This window comes from Carettochelys insculpta, chromosome 17 (assembly GCF_033958435.1).
Source record: "Carettochelys insculpta isolate YL-2023 chromosome 17, ASM3395843v1, whole genome shotgun sequence".
In the NCBI taxonomy this organism is placed as follows: Eukaryota; Metazoa; Chordata; order Testudines; family Carettochelyidae; genus Carettochelys; species Carettochelys insculpta.
The window spans coordinates 4,854,848-4,869,071 of NC_134153.1; positions in this window are offsets into that span (position 1 = coordinate 4,854,848).

Genomic DNA, 14,224 nt, shown 5'->3' on the forward strand with positions numbered 1-14,224 from the left:
TGCTTGCAGCCAGGGTGATGGAAGGAGTCTGAGGTGTAGACAAGCCAGGGTGGAACCAACAGCCACAGGCGAGGGAGCTGGGGAGTGGAGCAACGTCGTTCGCTTTGATCTTCTTTTTACTGGGCACCGTCCAGTGTAGGCTGTTCCTGGGGGACCTCCACCAGCAAAACAGCCCTCTGCCCTTCGGGGTGGAGAGCGTGCCAAGCCGCAGTGCCCCTTCCCTCCCGGGTGGCAGCAGGCTGAGCCAGGCGCAGGCAGGGTGCCCAGGGGATGAAAGGTTACAGCAGCCGTCTTGCCTGTCTGGGGGTGCTCCAAATAGCAGCTAGGTTTGTCGTCAGGGTCTCCTGGGGAAGCTCGTGCCCCCTCGCTTTTTTCCCGTGCCAGTTCCGTGGCCAGTCGGAGGAGATGAGGCCACAGAACTGTCCCTCTGGCAACTTTTCCCTTTCCGATAGAATCTGCCCTCCCTGCCCCTGCAACAAGATGCCCACAAGAAATCTCCTGGAGACCCCTTGGAGAAGCAAGGGGGACAGATTGGCCCCCAGAGAGTAAAGGCGGATCGGGCGTCTGTGCCTTGGCTTCCTGATACAGAGGAGCTCTTGTGAAATGGCTGCAAACTACATTAGCTGCAGTTGCATAATATTTCAATTGACTAAAGAAGCCAGCTCAGCATTTTTATGTTAAAGATTAAACAAGATTGGAAAAAAGGCAGCCTGCAAGCTGACACCCGGGTCCCAGCACGATAACAGCCCAGACTTGTTATTTCGATAATAATTTAAGAAAAGAAAAAAAAACAAAGAAAAGAGGCGTTTCCTTGTCAGCCAATGGCAGGTTGTTCTGCGATTAACTCATTCTGCACTGGCCTAACAAGGGATGGGTTTAACGGAGCCCCCTTCATGCCCTCTTGCTGCATTGGCCCGTACCTCATGATGCCTGTAGAATCATTGTCTAAGCAGGGCCAGCAATAAGCACGGCATGAAATGCAGCAATTACAAGGCTTGGGTTGACAGGGTCAGAGAGCCTGGGTTTGAATGCCACTGGGTAATCTGCAAAAACAATGAGGTGCCCTGTGGTGCCTTAGAGGCTGACATTTATTTGGGCATAAGCTTTCGTGGCTGAAGCCTGGACTCAGAAGCCCAGCCTAGTATGGCTACCCCTCAGAGAGGAGTACGCTTGTCATTTCAGCCAACAGGGATAATGAGGAGCAGTCCAGTGAAGGTAGTTAGGCTGTCCTGGGGAAACACGGAAGTCCTTTTCTACCCTGCCCTTAATTTGCACACAGTTTTCCCCTCAGCAGCTGACCGCTGGCCACACATGTTTCTCATGCGCAAAATTGCCCGCCTAACGCCAGTTCCTGGTGGGGTGAGTTCCCTGGGCAAAAGCAAGTGTGCTGAATCAGAGACCAAGGCTGCAAAGGAATCCCAAACTATGACTGCAGCAAGGCGGCCTTCATGAACCAAGAATTGCAGAGCAGGCTCAGAAAAGGAAGCTCAAATCATGTGGCCAAGAAGCATTTCGATGGCTCTGCCAGACTGCTGGTCCCATGGATGTAGCACAAGGCTGAGAGATGCAGCTTCAATTCCCCACTCAGCTGCACAGTTTCCTGTGTGTATAAGAACAAGAGGGCAAGTCACTTCCCCTGTCCTGTGCCTCAGTTTCCTATCTGTTAAATGGGGGTAACCCTTACCTACCACACTAAAATCCAGTCATGTGTCAGAGATAGGAACCTAGCTAGATGGAGAAGTTGGAGCTCATGCTCCTTGGTGACACCCTGAGGTAGCCTGCAAGTGAGCCTTTCTGGACTTGACTGTAATATGGTGCAATAGCTTAGCTAGCTCCACTAATCCCAGTGACTGAGTTTGTTGAAAGGGAAGGTTGCTGGAGCCCCTGTCCCAGGAGAAGGCAGCAATGCCCTGGGTTGCTGGCCTCCCTGGAGCCTGCTGTCAGTGCATCAAACTCCAAAGTCAGGAGGACATCAAGGCTGCAAGATCAAGCCTAGTTGTGTGGCAAGTCAGTGATAGGAACTGACTCTCAGGGAGACCCACTAGTCCAGTCGCCGCACTCTCCTCACCTTTGCAGGATCCTCCCCTGTGGAGTTGTGTCTTGCGCCATGCCCTGCCTGGTTTCAGATGGCACAAGTCACAGGACTTCTGGAAGCTCTCTGGGGCGCTTGTCCCACAACAGGTTCGTAGCTGCATGCCTTGGAACGCGGCGGTGGACAGCAGGAGGGTGCAGGAGGGATGCCCAAAAGCCTAATCGGCATGTTCTTTACAAACCACATGAGTACAGGTCTTGGCTTTGGTTGTTAACAAGCACCAGATGGGGTGAGCTGGGATCTTCTCATGTGGTAGCACCGAACCCTCCGGACCCACCAGGATTAAGACCCTCTAATCAACGGCTCCTGTTGGCGACTGTTCTGTGATGAGTATCAGAGAGGTCGCCTGTGTCTTCAAAAACAACAATAAGTCCTGTGGCACCTTCTAGATCAGGCGTGTCCAACCTGTGGCCCGCAGGCCGCATGCGGCTCTGGACAGCTAGTAATGCGGCCCCACAAGATTGTAAACTTTTAACATTATTATGTGATTTATATACATTAACTATATTATATATTTTATATGCTGCCCAAGACAATTCCTCTTCACTCAATGCGGCCCAGGCAAGCCAAAAGGTTGGACACCCGTGTTCTAGACCAACAGATATTTTGGAGCATAAGCTTTGGTGGGCAAAGACCCGCCTCGTCAGATGCATGAGTGGTGGGGGGGGGGCGTTCAGAGGAGGATTTAAAGGGGGGGTCTCAGTGAAGGGGAGGGCCAGAGCTGACAAGGTTTATTCTGTCAGGGTGAATGGGCCATTTCCACCCTGACTGAATAGACCTTGTCAGCTCTGGCCCTCCCCTTCACTGAGACCCCCCCTTTAAATCCTCCTCTGAAACCCCCCCCCCAGCTCATGCATCTGACAAAGCGGGTCTTTGCCTACGAAAGCTTAAATATCTGTTAGGCTAGAAAGTGCCACAGGACTTCTTGTTGTTCTGTGATGGACAGTCTCCAGCCGAGAGGCTGTCTCCCGCTGGGCAGGCTGCCTATAAGATCTCAAAAGTAAAGGCCTTGGGGCTCTCAGCTAAGGGAGGGAGAGAGGGATTATGACCAATCATTTACATGACGGTGGTTCCCAACAGCCCCGGTTGGGCTTGGCTCGCCCATGGTGCTAGGTTCTGGATCAAGGAAGGAAACCCAGGCTAGTGAGCGGCCCTCCTTCATCTCAGGCAGCCGCACGATTGTCTAACCTCCGTCAGTCTCCCGGGAGAGGGCAGTTTTGCTAACTGCATTTGCGGCATGTGTCCATTGAGTTGTGGCTGCGCTTCACCTGGATGCTGAGGGAGCTCACGGCTCTCGCAAGGCTGCGTGGGATCACCACACACCTCTCGACACGTGCCCTGGCTTTAAGAGTGTGTCACTTTAACAGCACCGGTCGGAGAAACGCTGTGCAGACAAAAACCAGCAGAATGTGGCATCCCTGCGTATGGGCAATGGTGAACAAACCATCTCAGAGAACATGGATGGGCTGCAGGTTGCCCTGTGCTGTGCTGGGAGCACACAGATGGAGATCCCTGGCCCTGGGGAGCTTAGCTGGTCAGACGTCCACCCCAAGCTTAGATGCAAGCACTGGGATAGTCCCGCCCACCTCGGTTTGAACCAGCTGCCTGGTCGTTGAAGGCTTCCTTGGTACACAGGATTTGCAATGCACAGGGGTGAACCCTAGAGGAGGAGGGTCTGGTCTGCCTCGAGCCTCCAGAACGGATCCCCTACCAAGTTCTAGCATTCTGGGTTGGTGACACGGTGGGACAGAGCTGGAGTGAGGTGGGTCCTTAAGGAAGCTTGAGCCTAGGCCAATATGGGTTACACAGGACCTCAGACTGGCCCCATCATTCGACAGTTACCCAGGCCTGCGTGTGGCGAGTAGGGCTCGGAGGGGTTATGCAGTTACAGTTATGGCTCCTGAAGGGTTAAGAGAATTGCTGCTCCCTGGCATAAAGAGGGAAATGAAGTGGGAGGAGATAACGCTGGGGTTATTTTTATATTTATCTGTGTGCATGAGGGGATCCCTGTGCGTGGGGCATGGCGGGGGCGTGCTCTGCAGAACAGGCTGGTTTCTCGTAACATGATTTTCATTTCCCTGTCCCGGGAAGCGCAGGAGGAGGAGGAGCGGGTGAGAGGTCTTCGAACCTCAGTGTTCTCGTAGCTAAAGGGCCTTTGGCACTGGCCCAGAGAGATACATCCTACTGCGAGTACGTGGAATGCCTCCGTGTTGCAGAGAAACGTGGGGGCTCCTCCGCCCACCCCCCGTGGCTCTGTCCTGACTTTTAAGCGTTCGGTTTGTAAATCGGGCAGTTGGAGCAGCTGGGCGGCTTCTGCCCCGCGTGCTGGCTTCCGAGGCTGAGAGTACAGCGGGAGGAGAAGCCAGTGCTCAGAGAGGGGATGCTAACGGGCCTGCTAGGCGCATGTTCTTCCCTCTCAGCTCCCCAGTCCTGCTGTCTGCACAGGTGTGCTCTCGCTGGGGTGCCCCGGGTCTGAGCACTGTGGCGCGAAGAGCTGGGGGAGCCCATGAACACGCGGGCTAAGCAGGAGCCAAGGACCCAGCTTCACGGCCAGGCTAGAGGAGCAGTGCTGCCAGAGATTTCTTTGGCCTCCCTCCCCAGTGATCACACTGACCACACAGCTCCATTTCTGAACGTCCTTTTCCAGGCTCCCGCGACTAGGCTCCTCACCCAAGCCTGCCCCGTTGGCTCAGCTCCACCCTCAAGCCTTGCGGCTTAGCACGGTTTAGCGGGGAAGGTCAGTCCCCAGGGACTCTGTCTTTTGGCAGGTCCGGGCGTCAGATGACAGGAAATGAATCAGTAACACAATGGTCATAAGATGATAGCCGAGCGTGAGATAAGTGGAGCAAACTTGCCGGCCCAGGGTGGAAATGCACTCTGAAGAATGAGGAGCTACACAGCCAAAGAGAACAAAAGGGCCTAAATTCCTAAGCGAGCAGCAGGCAGATGCCACACACCAACACCCCGATATTCTAGGTGACAGCGATCATTCTCTGCTCAGCCTCAGTGCTGTAGAGCCAGGGATCTCCAAGAGCTTTCTGGATGGGAACAAATTAGCCACCTTGGTTTGAGCAAGATCAACTCACTGGCTGCTGAAATGCAGCCACCTCTTGGGTGGAACGCAGCCATGCCACAGCACCGCACAACAGCTTAGGCAAGGAAAGCAACATCCTGCATCCTGCAAAACCTGCAGGAGGACTGCAGGTCGGCAGAACGTAGCTTTGAGTGGCATTTGACCGCAACACCTGGGTTCGTGCTCCTGCGCATACAGAAAGTGCCGTGTTGTCTTTCACGGCCATAGGTAACCAGAGCATTTTGTCTCAATGAAGAATCCTCCAGCAGTACCCTCCCGCACCTTTGGCTCAGTAGCAGCTCAGCAGGAAGGAAGGAGATTACCTCTTGAATCCCCAGAACAGCTTCCTGGAGAACTTACTATAGGTTGGAGTTTCTGATCTCCTAAGAGCTGAATGGGCTCGCTAATTTTTTTCCATCTGTGTGCAGAATAAATTTTGTTATGTGAACCCCGGCGTTTGGTGATGTGCACCACCCACAGAAACACAGGGTGCCCGTGGTGGGTGGCTGTAGGCATTCTGCTAATCAGCTGGGTGGCTGTCCTATGGCCCAGGGAACCTTGGTCCATGTGGATTCCCTATCTCTGACCATTGCTAAATCAAGGCTGGATGCTTTTCTAAAAGCCCTGCTCTAGGAATCATTTTAGAGCTGCTGTCTGACCTGTGTGGTACAGAGGGTCAGAATAAGGGGCCTTTGAAATCCGGGGCGGGGGGGTGGCATGCGATTCGAAAGCAGCACTTTCAAACGGCTGCAGCTGCCATTATGCTAATGAGGCTCATTATGCTAATATTCATGGCACCACCTCATTAGCATCTTCCGACCTCGCTCATTATCATGCCCCTTTTGAAAAGAGGGGGCTAGTGTAGACGTAGCCCGCATGTAGAAAAAAGATAAAACAAACAGGTATCCAGGGTGGAAGAAGAGCTTAGTAGTGAGCGCATGGGCCTTGTAAACCCGAGGTTGTGCAGGGCCTGGACTCAATGACCTCCTGAGGTCCCTTTCGGCCCTATAAGATATACGTGTATCTTTGTTTTAAAAACTAAAGGGGAAATGACCTGGTTACAAACACATTACCACAGAAAACTTGTTCCTGCTCTCATTGATGTCAACGGCAAACGTTCTATTGGCTGTAATGGTGCAGGTCCAAGCCTAAACTATTATGTGGTGAGACACAGCAGCAAGTGCTTTCTGGATCCCAGGGGGCAAACGTTGGTAATAGCCGCAGCTAACCAAGGGAATGGTCCCAGCAGTGCAGACACTCTGCAATATCGCTCACTGGAGCAGAGAACATAAGAACGGCCATACTGGGTCAGACCAAGACCCATCCAGCCCAGTAGCCTGTCTGCCGACAGTGGCCAGTGCCTGGTGCCCCAGAGGGGGTGGACCGAAGACAACGATCAAGCAATTTGTCTCCTGCCATCCGTCTCCAGCCGCTGACAATCAGAGGCCAGGGACACCCTTCCTACCCTTGGCTAATAGCCTTTTATGGACCTAACCTCCATCAATTTATCTAGCCAGCACAGTAGAATAAAGAAAGCCTCTGTTACTGAGGGCGCACAGCACAATGCAGGATCAGGCCCTAGGATATTTAGAAAAGACAGTCCTTCAGATTTAATCTTGTGGGTCTCTCCTGCCCTAACTACAGCTGCTCACTGACTGCTTTGGTGATCCAGGCCACTTTTGTATTCCCGTGGTGCAGCTCAGACCACGCAGGCCCTTAAAACCAGGTCACTAATGATGAAATTTGGAAGTCTAGATCTACAGAGGGGTTGTGCCCCTAGGTTAGGGGCAGGCAGAATATGGCCCGTGGGCCAGATCCAGCCCACCAAACCTTTGGATCCAGAAACGGGATTGTGCTTGCAGCACAGGCCATGTGCACAGCCCCCCCCCACGCACCTGGAAGTGCATCTGTAAGGCAAAGGCGGAGGTGTAATGTCTGGGTTCAATAGCAGAAGCCCTGAGCCATGTGCCACATTTGGGTGCTTCATGCCCCAACATGCAGACTAAGCACTACACCTTTTAGTCTTATGCTGCAGATAGAGTGTTGAACGCTTGGACCTGTAGTCTCCATGGGCCACTCCATCAAATGAAAGCTGAGGTCAACTGCAAACTAGGCCACATTTTTACCGTTTGTGTGTCACCCCAGGGCTCCTGGCAAGATGCTAATTGAACCCCCTGGGAACCCCTTCGTAGAGCCGTAAAGACATTTGGGAACACAAAGGTGCAGACCCATAAGTAGGATTTACCACTGTGGTCACAAAATGATTTGCCTGAACAAAATTAGTTGTTGGCTGTTTCAACCAGAGCTAGCTAGGATGCTGATCGCTAATGCTTAGGTAAGTTCTTAATTATTAACTCACTAGTCATGAAGGAGCTCTGAGACCACAGCCTCTAATACCCTGTTGCAGCAACTGGTAGGCTTAAAAGTGACCCAGAACAGGCAAAGACTGATGCAGAAGAGGAGAGCCAATGAAATATTCCCTATTCCCAGCATAAATGTACACGAGATATATGGGGTTATTCTGTAAATTCATTGCGGGACAGAACCTACACACACTCAGCGCCAACCCTGCTTCTTACGGCTATGATTGCTCCACTGGTCAATGGGCCAAATTTAGAGATGATGCTTTATGTGATAAAAGTCTTTACACTAACTTAGATTCTTTTTAAGCTGCACCCATGTGGTCCATGGTAGGGAAGGCCAAGACAGTCTCACTCTTAGCTGCCTAAGAGCCAGAGGAAGACATAAGAGTGAATTAAAATATGGTGGGAGCTTGCACCTTCTGAGGCGTTCTTCTGGTGCTGAGGTATGTGACTGGAGTGCAGGTTATTATGTACAAAGGCGGAGTGAGGAGCTCTAAGAGAGTGTAATTGACTGTAAGAGGAGTCAATGCAAGTAAGATTGAAAAGAAATGTTTCCAGTCAATAAATAAACACTCATAATTAAATATTTTTGTAAGAACTTAAGCTCTCTTTGCAACCTATGCACTATAGTATTAAGACAGTAATTGAGAATTAGAAAGTGAAGCTGACTATAAACAAAAGGGAAACAGACCAGGCCATTTACATCATCCAGGCGAAGAGGAATAGGGAAAGTAAACAAACTGTATGTTTTATTATTGCAGGTCTTTTAGTTTTAATGATCTCAGGTGTTGTTAGTAGTATTGGAGGGGGGGGGGGGTTAAAATGGTACCCAAATGTTATGTGTGGTTTAGCCAGGGGGGTGTGACTGATGGGGAGGAATCCCTGCCCACTTCCTAGTGGGCGGAGCCAGGACGCTGCACCCACTCAAAGCAGAAGGCCGTATGCAGATGTCAGTAGAAAGTATAAAAGGTGGGCCCTGCAGCTCAGTTAGACTGGGGCTGCTGGAGGAGAGGGACTGCTCGCTTGCTGCTGAAGCTCAAGCCGGATGGTGACTGCCACAGCACCAAGGAGCTGCAGAAGCTGCAAGAGGTTCCTGCTGCCAGCGCGGTTGAGGAGCTGCTGGGGTGGCCGTTAGCAACATGTGCCGGGGAGATGGAGGATGACCCCAAGCCAAAGGTACACGGTATGGGGGATGCAGTAAATCAACCAGGAACATGAGACTTGCTGGTTGTGTTGTTGCCTAAACCCAGGTCAGCAACTCTTCCCAGTGGTGGAACACTCTGCTACTGTTAGGCCCCTGGGCTGGGACCCAGTGGACTACGGTGGGCTTGGGTCCCTGCACTGGTTGTGACTCGCTACCACAGTACCTCCTGCTGGCCACCCAGAAATTAGCTCTGGCGCATCCTCTCCTGGCAGCGTCTGTTCCCTGCTTCTGTTCTCCACCAACTTACATGAGGACCCACATCCCCCACCAGACCATGGCGCCCTTTGCTCAAGAGGCTGCCCCATGGTAGTGCCCCACACTCTGGGTCCTCCCTCCTAGGGAACCCCAAACGCCTGTAGCCACCTTGTCACAGTGACCAGTCGTCATCTACCCCCTTACCTCAGGGGCAAACCGCAGTCTGAAATGGCCACTCACCTTTGGCAAGGGGATGCGGACCTGCTACCTTCTTCTACCATGCCTGCAGCCCGGCTACCCTCAGGCCTTGTCTCGGGGCCTGCAGCCTGGGAGTGAGGTCAGGCCCCAATTCTCCCAGCCTGTCCAGCCTCTCCCTGGCAGTACTGTGTCTCAAGAAGCCTCTGTAGCTTCTCTGGCAGCCAGGCCTCTCCTAATCCACAGCTGGAGCAAGATTCCTCTCTGCTCCTCTCAAGGAACCCTCTTTTTATACAGCCCCCGCTGGGCCCCAACTGGCTGCTCTGTATTTCTGTGACTAGCTCTTCAGCCCCAGCCCTCTCCCAGGGCTGGATTTAACCCTGGCAGGGCCAGACCGTGGTAGGTGCCCTGTAACAGTCCCCCTGCTCCCTCTGCTGCCAACCCCACTGTTGAGTTAGCAGCCTCCCCACCTAGGCCAAGAGGCCTGGGTTTGCTGGCTGTTCAACAGAGCTAGGACACCAGGCAGTGTGTAGGGTACTCCTGAGCTTGCTACAATGTCTGCTCTGCTCTGCCCTGCCTGAGGCCAGGGTCCTGGACTACTTATCCCCTGACCCTTCCTAGAGGTCCTGGGCCTCAAAGATTGCTACTCACCCCCACTAACCCTTGCCTTGCTAGGGATTTAAGAGTGAGGAGACCTGGCCTCTTTTCAAGACTGATGGGAAGGATGGCCATGCATGCCCACTTGGGGCTTGTTCAGCTATGTAGCTGCAAATCAGTGGTTAGACCTTTTAGTGGCAAAACAGACGCCCAATAGGTGAATGTGGAAGGGATTCATGGAGCAGTACTGAGCTCTTTCTTGTATATCCTTGTCCTGGATATGCTCACAGGGAACATACAGGAAGATGCCCTTTGGTGCATGTTGCTTGAAGATGATCAAATTCTCTGCAGTGAGGAGAATATCTAGGAGAGGATCTTGATAAATGGAGAGAGGTGATGGAGAGAGACATGGACTCAAAATAAGCGGAGGAAAACCAGAGTCATGTAATGTCAATAGTGTGAATACTGAAGAATTATCCTCAGAACTAGACAGGAGAAAATGTAGTTTTAGGTATCTGGATTCCGAAATCTGGGAAAATGGGGAAATGGGGGATGAAATTCAAGCTTGGACAATAAATGTATGGGTCAAATGGAAAAAAGAAGTGGGGCACTCTGACAGGAAGACACCAGTAAAATTAAAAGAGAAAATCTCAAACTGTGGTCTATCATTAAAAGAATCAAGATAAACTGAGTTTGAAAGGATGTCTTTTCCATAAACCATAGGCTCCTTTAATTCTTTACTAATTGAGTCCTGTAGTGGCTGCTCCATTATCTTGTCCAGGACTGATGGCAGACTGACAGGCCTATAATTACTGGGGTCATTCTGTTTATGCTTTTTAAATATTGGCTCGATATAAACTTTCTTCCAGGCTTTTGGAACTTCTGCAGTGTTCTAAGACTTATTGAAAATCAACATCAATGGATTCACCGGCCCATTGATGTTGGGTGCAAATTACTCAGGTACACTGCTTTAAAAATGTCTAATTCTAGCAGCTGCTGTTTAACATTCTCAGGAGATACTAGTGGAATGCAAAAAGCATTATCATATCGTATAATTACATCATCTGTTTCTTCACATCTATTGAACAGAAATATGTATTTAATTCTTCTGTCTTCTGCATTATGATTAGTAAGTCTACCATTTTTATCTAATAATAGATCAATACCATTGTTAGGATTCTTTTTATTTCTAATATATTTTAAAAATTCCTTCTCAGCTCAGAGGGTCATAGATTTCTTCTTGTGTCCCTTTGCTTCCCTTATCAATTTTGTACAATTCATAACTTCACATTTATATTCATTGCTGTCAACTTCTCCTTTCTTCCATTTATTATATATGATTTTTTTATAACAGTGTTCACTTTCTCTTTAAACCTCGTGGCTTTTTCAATCAACATGGCTTTCTCTCTTGATCATTCTTTTCTTTTGTTTTGTTTTGTTTTTTGGAGCCAGCAAAGTATTCTTAAACAACTCCCAATTATCATTCACACTTTTCATATTAAATTCCTCCTGCTAGCTGATGTGACTCATAATTGTTTTTGTTTTTGTGAAACTGGCTTTGTAATAGTGCCAAATGTTTGTGTGTGTGTGTTTCTCTCTCTGTTTATGTATATCTATCTGTCACTGCTCTGGACTTTATTCTGTTTGCGCATTATAAATGTGATCAAGTCATACCTTGTACTTAAGTTACAAATTTTTAGCTCTATCATCAGTTAGTTACTCTTTATCTGTCAAGATGAGATCTAATACACAGTTCTCCCCATGGCGGAGGCAACATTTTTTGAGTTAATACATTGTCATTTATAATATTGAGAGAATTCAAGGCTGACTAGTTAGTGCAGCTGCATGCGTTTGTGACCTGACACTGTGTATTGGGGAGATGTGTGTGTCCTCACAGAAACATCAGATGTTTTGATCATATTCTGTTACTGATGTAATTTGCTTGCAGTTAAGATGCCCAGGGGCTTTTGGGCAAAGGCCACTGTATATTAGAATGCATATTGTCATGGGAGTTCAATTAACTGAGGGATCTGGTGTGCCTTTCTTTCCTTTCCTATCCCGTCTGCTGATTTAGCACCAGGTTTATTTCTGTACCTTCACAGAAGTTTACCACTATTAGCAGGAAAATTACTTCTGCAGTTCCTTCAGGAAAGACCCTCTACCATGGTGACTCTAAGTCATTTAAAATTTCAAATGAGAAGTTTTTCCTACCCATGTCTCCTTATTTCTCTCTCTCTGTGTAACTATTATTCAGCTCTCTGAAATGTTTTGGGTGCCTTTTTGAGATCTTTGGTTAAAATGTGTCACCACAGAAGTGCAAACTACTGTTTTATTAGCATTTAAAGTCTTTGCATTTTCCAGGTGCTAAACATACATCAATCCTCACAATTCCCTTAATAGGCAGGTAAATATATTCAGAGACTGGGAGAGTTCCCGTATGGTTGGAAAAAGGCAAATGTAGTGCCCGTCCTTAAAAAAGGAAAGGAGTACAATCCAGGGAACTATAGACCTGTTGCCCTTTCCTCAGTCCCCCAAAAAATCATAGAGGGAATCCTTAAGGAATCCATTTTGGAGCACTTAGAAGAGGGGAAAGTGATCAAGAGTAGTCAGCATGGATTCACCAAGGGCAAGTTGTGTCTGACCAATCTGATTAGCTTCTATGATGAGGTAACTGGCTCTGTGGACATGGGGAAGTCAATGGATGTGGTATGCCTTTGATATGGTCTCCCACAATATTCTTGCCCATAAGTTAAAGAAGTATGGATTGGCTACATGGACTGTAAGGTGGATAGAAAACGGGCTTGACAGATGGGCCCAATGGATAGTGGTCAATGGCTCAGTGTTTGGTTGGCGGTCGGTTTCAAGTGGAGTGCCCCAAGGATCAGTTCTAGCGCCAGAGCTGTTCGACATCTTTACTAATGGCCTGGATAAGGGGATGAATTGCACCCTCAGCAAATTTGGAGATGACACTAAGCTAGGGAGTCGGAGAGGATAGGGATAGGGTCCAGAGTGACCTAGACAAATTGCATAATTGGGCCAAAAGAAATCTGATGAGGTTCAACAAGGAGAAGTGTAAAGTCCTGCACTTGGGACGGAAGAATCCCAAGCACTGTTACAGGCGGAGGACTGACTAAGTTGCAGTGCAGCAGAAAAGGACCTGGGGATCACAGTAACGAGAGGCTGGATATGAGTCCACAGTCTGCTCTTGTAGTCAAGGCATATTGGGGTGCATTAGCAGAAGCATTTCCAGCTGATCTAGAGGAGTTATTATTCCCCTCTATTCAGCACTGTTGAGGCATCATCTGGAGTATTGCGTCCAGTTCTGGTCCCCCAGTATATAAATGATGTGGACGCATTGGAGCGGGTTCAGCAGAGGGCAATGAAAATTATTAGGGGGCTGGAGCACATGATCTATGAGGAGAAGCTGAGGGATTTGGGCTTATTTAGTTTGCAGAAGAGAAGACTGAGGGGTGATTTAATAGCAGCCTTCAACTTCCTGAAAGGGAGCGCTAAAAAGGGTGGAGAGAGACTGTTCTCAATGGTGACAGAACAAGGAGCAATGGTCTGAAGTTACGGAATGAGAGGACCAGGTTGGATATTAGGAAAAACTATTTCCCCAGGAGGGAGGTGAAGCACTGGAATGTGTTACCGAGAGAGGTGGTGGAATTTCCAGCCCTAGAAGTTTCTAAGTCCTGGCCTGCCATAGTCCTGGCTGGGATGATTTGGTTGGGGTTGGCCCTGCTTTGGGCAGGGGCTGGACTAGATGACCTCCTGGGGTCCCTTCCAGCCCTAGGATTCTATGATTCTACGACATGACTGCCTCCCCCAGACTGGACAACTCCTCTCCACCCCAGGCCCCACCTCCCCCTGCCCCATCTCATCACCTGCCCCCCTCCCCTTGAGCGATGTGGCCTGGTGGACTAACAGGGTTGAGGGGGGGTCAACACCAGTAGTGGAGGGATTGCCTCCCCCACTCCTGGGCAGAGGTGGTGAAAGCAGAGCAATGTGGCCCCAGTTCCCTCTGCTCCTCCAGTTGTATTGATTTACTTCCCCACAGTGTGTGCAAGGGTGGTCCTGCCCCTCGCCCGAACAAGGGAGCCAGGAGAACAGAGCGAGTTGGGACCACATTGCTCTGCTGTTGATGGGTGCAGGGTCCTGGAGGTGCGTGCTTGGATCCTTGCTGTGGGTGCCAGGCCTCACCTCCCCTGCTAGTCACCTTGTACGCCCGGAGACTCTGGCCCCTTGCGCCTCCTCCTCCCAGAGCTGGTGGAGGAGGCCCCCCCACGTGTCACCCTGGCTGATGCAGCATCAGTGTAGGTGCAGCATTTGTTACATCGACTGCGGCTGCCTTTCAGAAGCTGTTCGCTGTATTTAATTTGTAATGAAAGAGGTGTCAGGGCTCAATCAATTCCCCACTGTTTCCCTCTCATAACTGATGTGGCAAGTGCAGAGGTGCCCCAGCTCAGCTGTGGCACAAATTAAGCACTGTCTCTGCAGCACTGGCA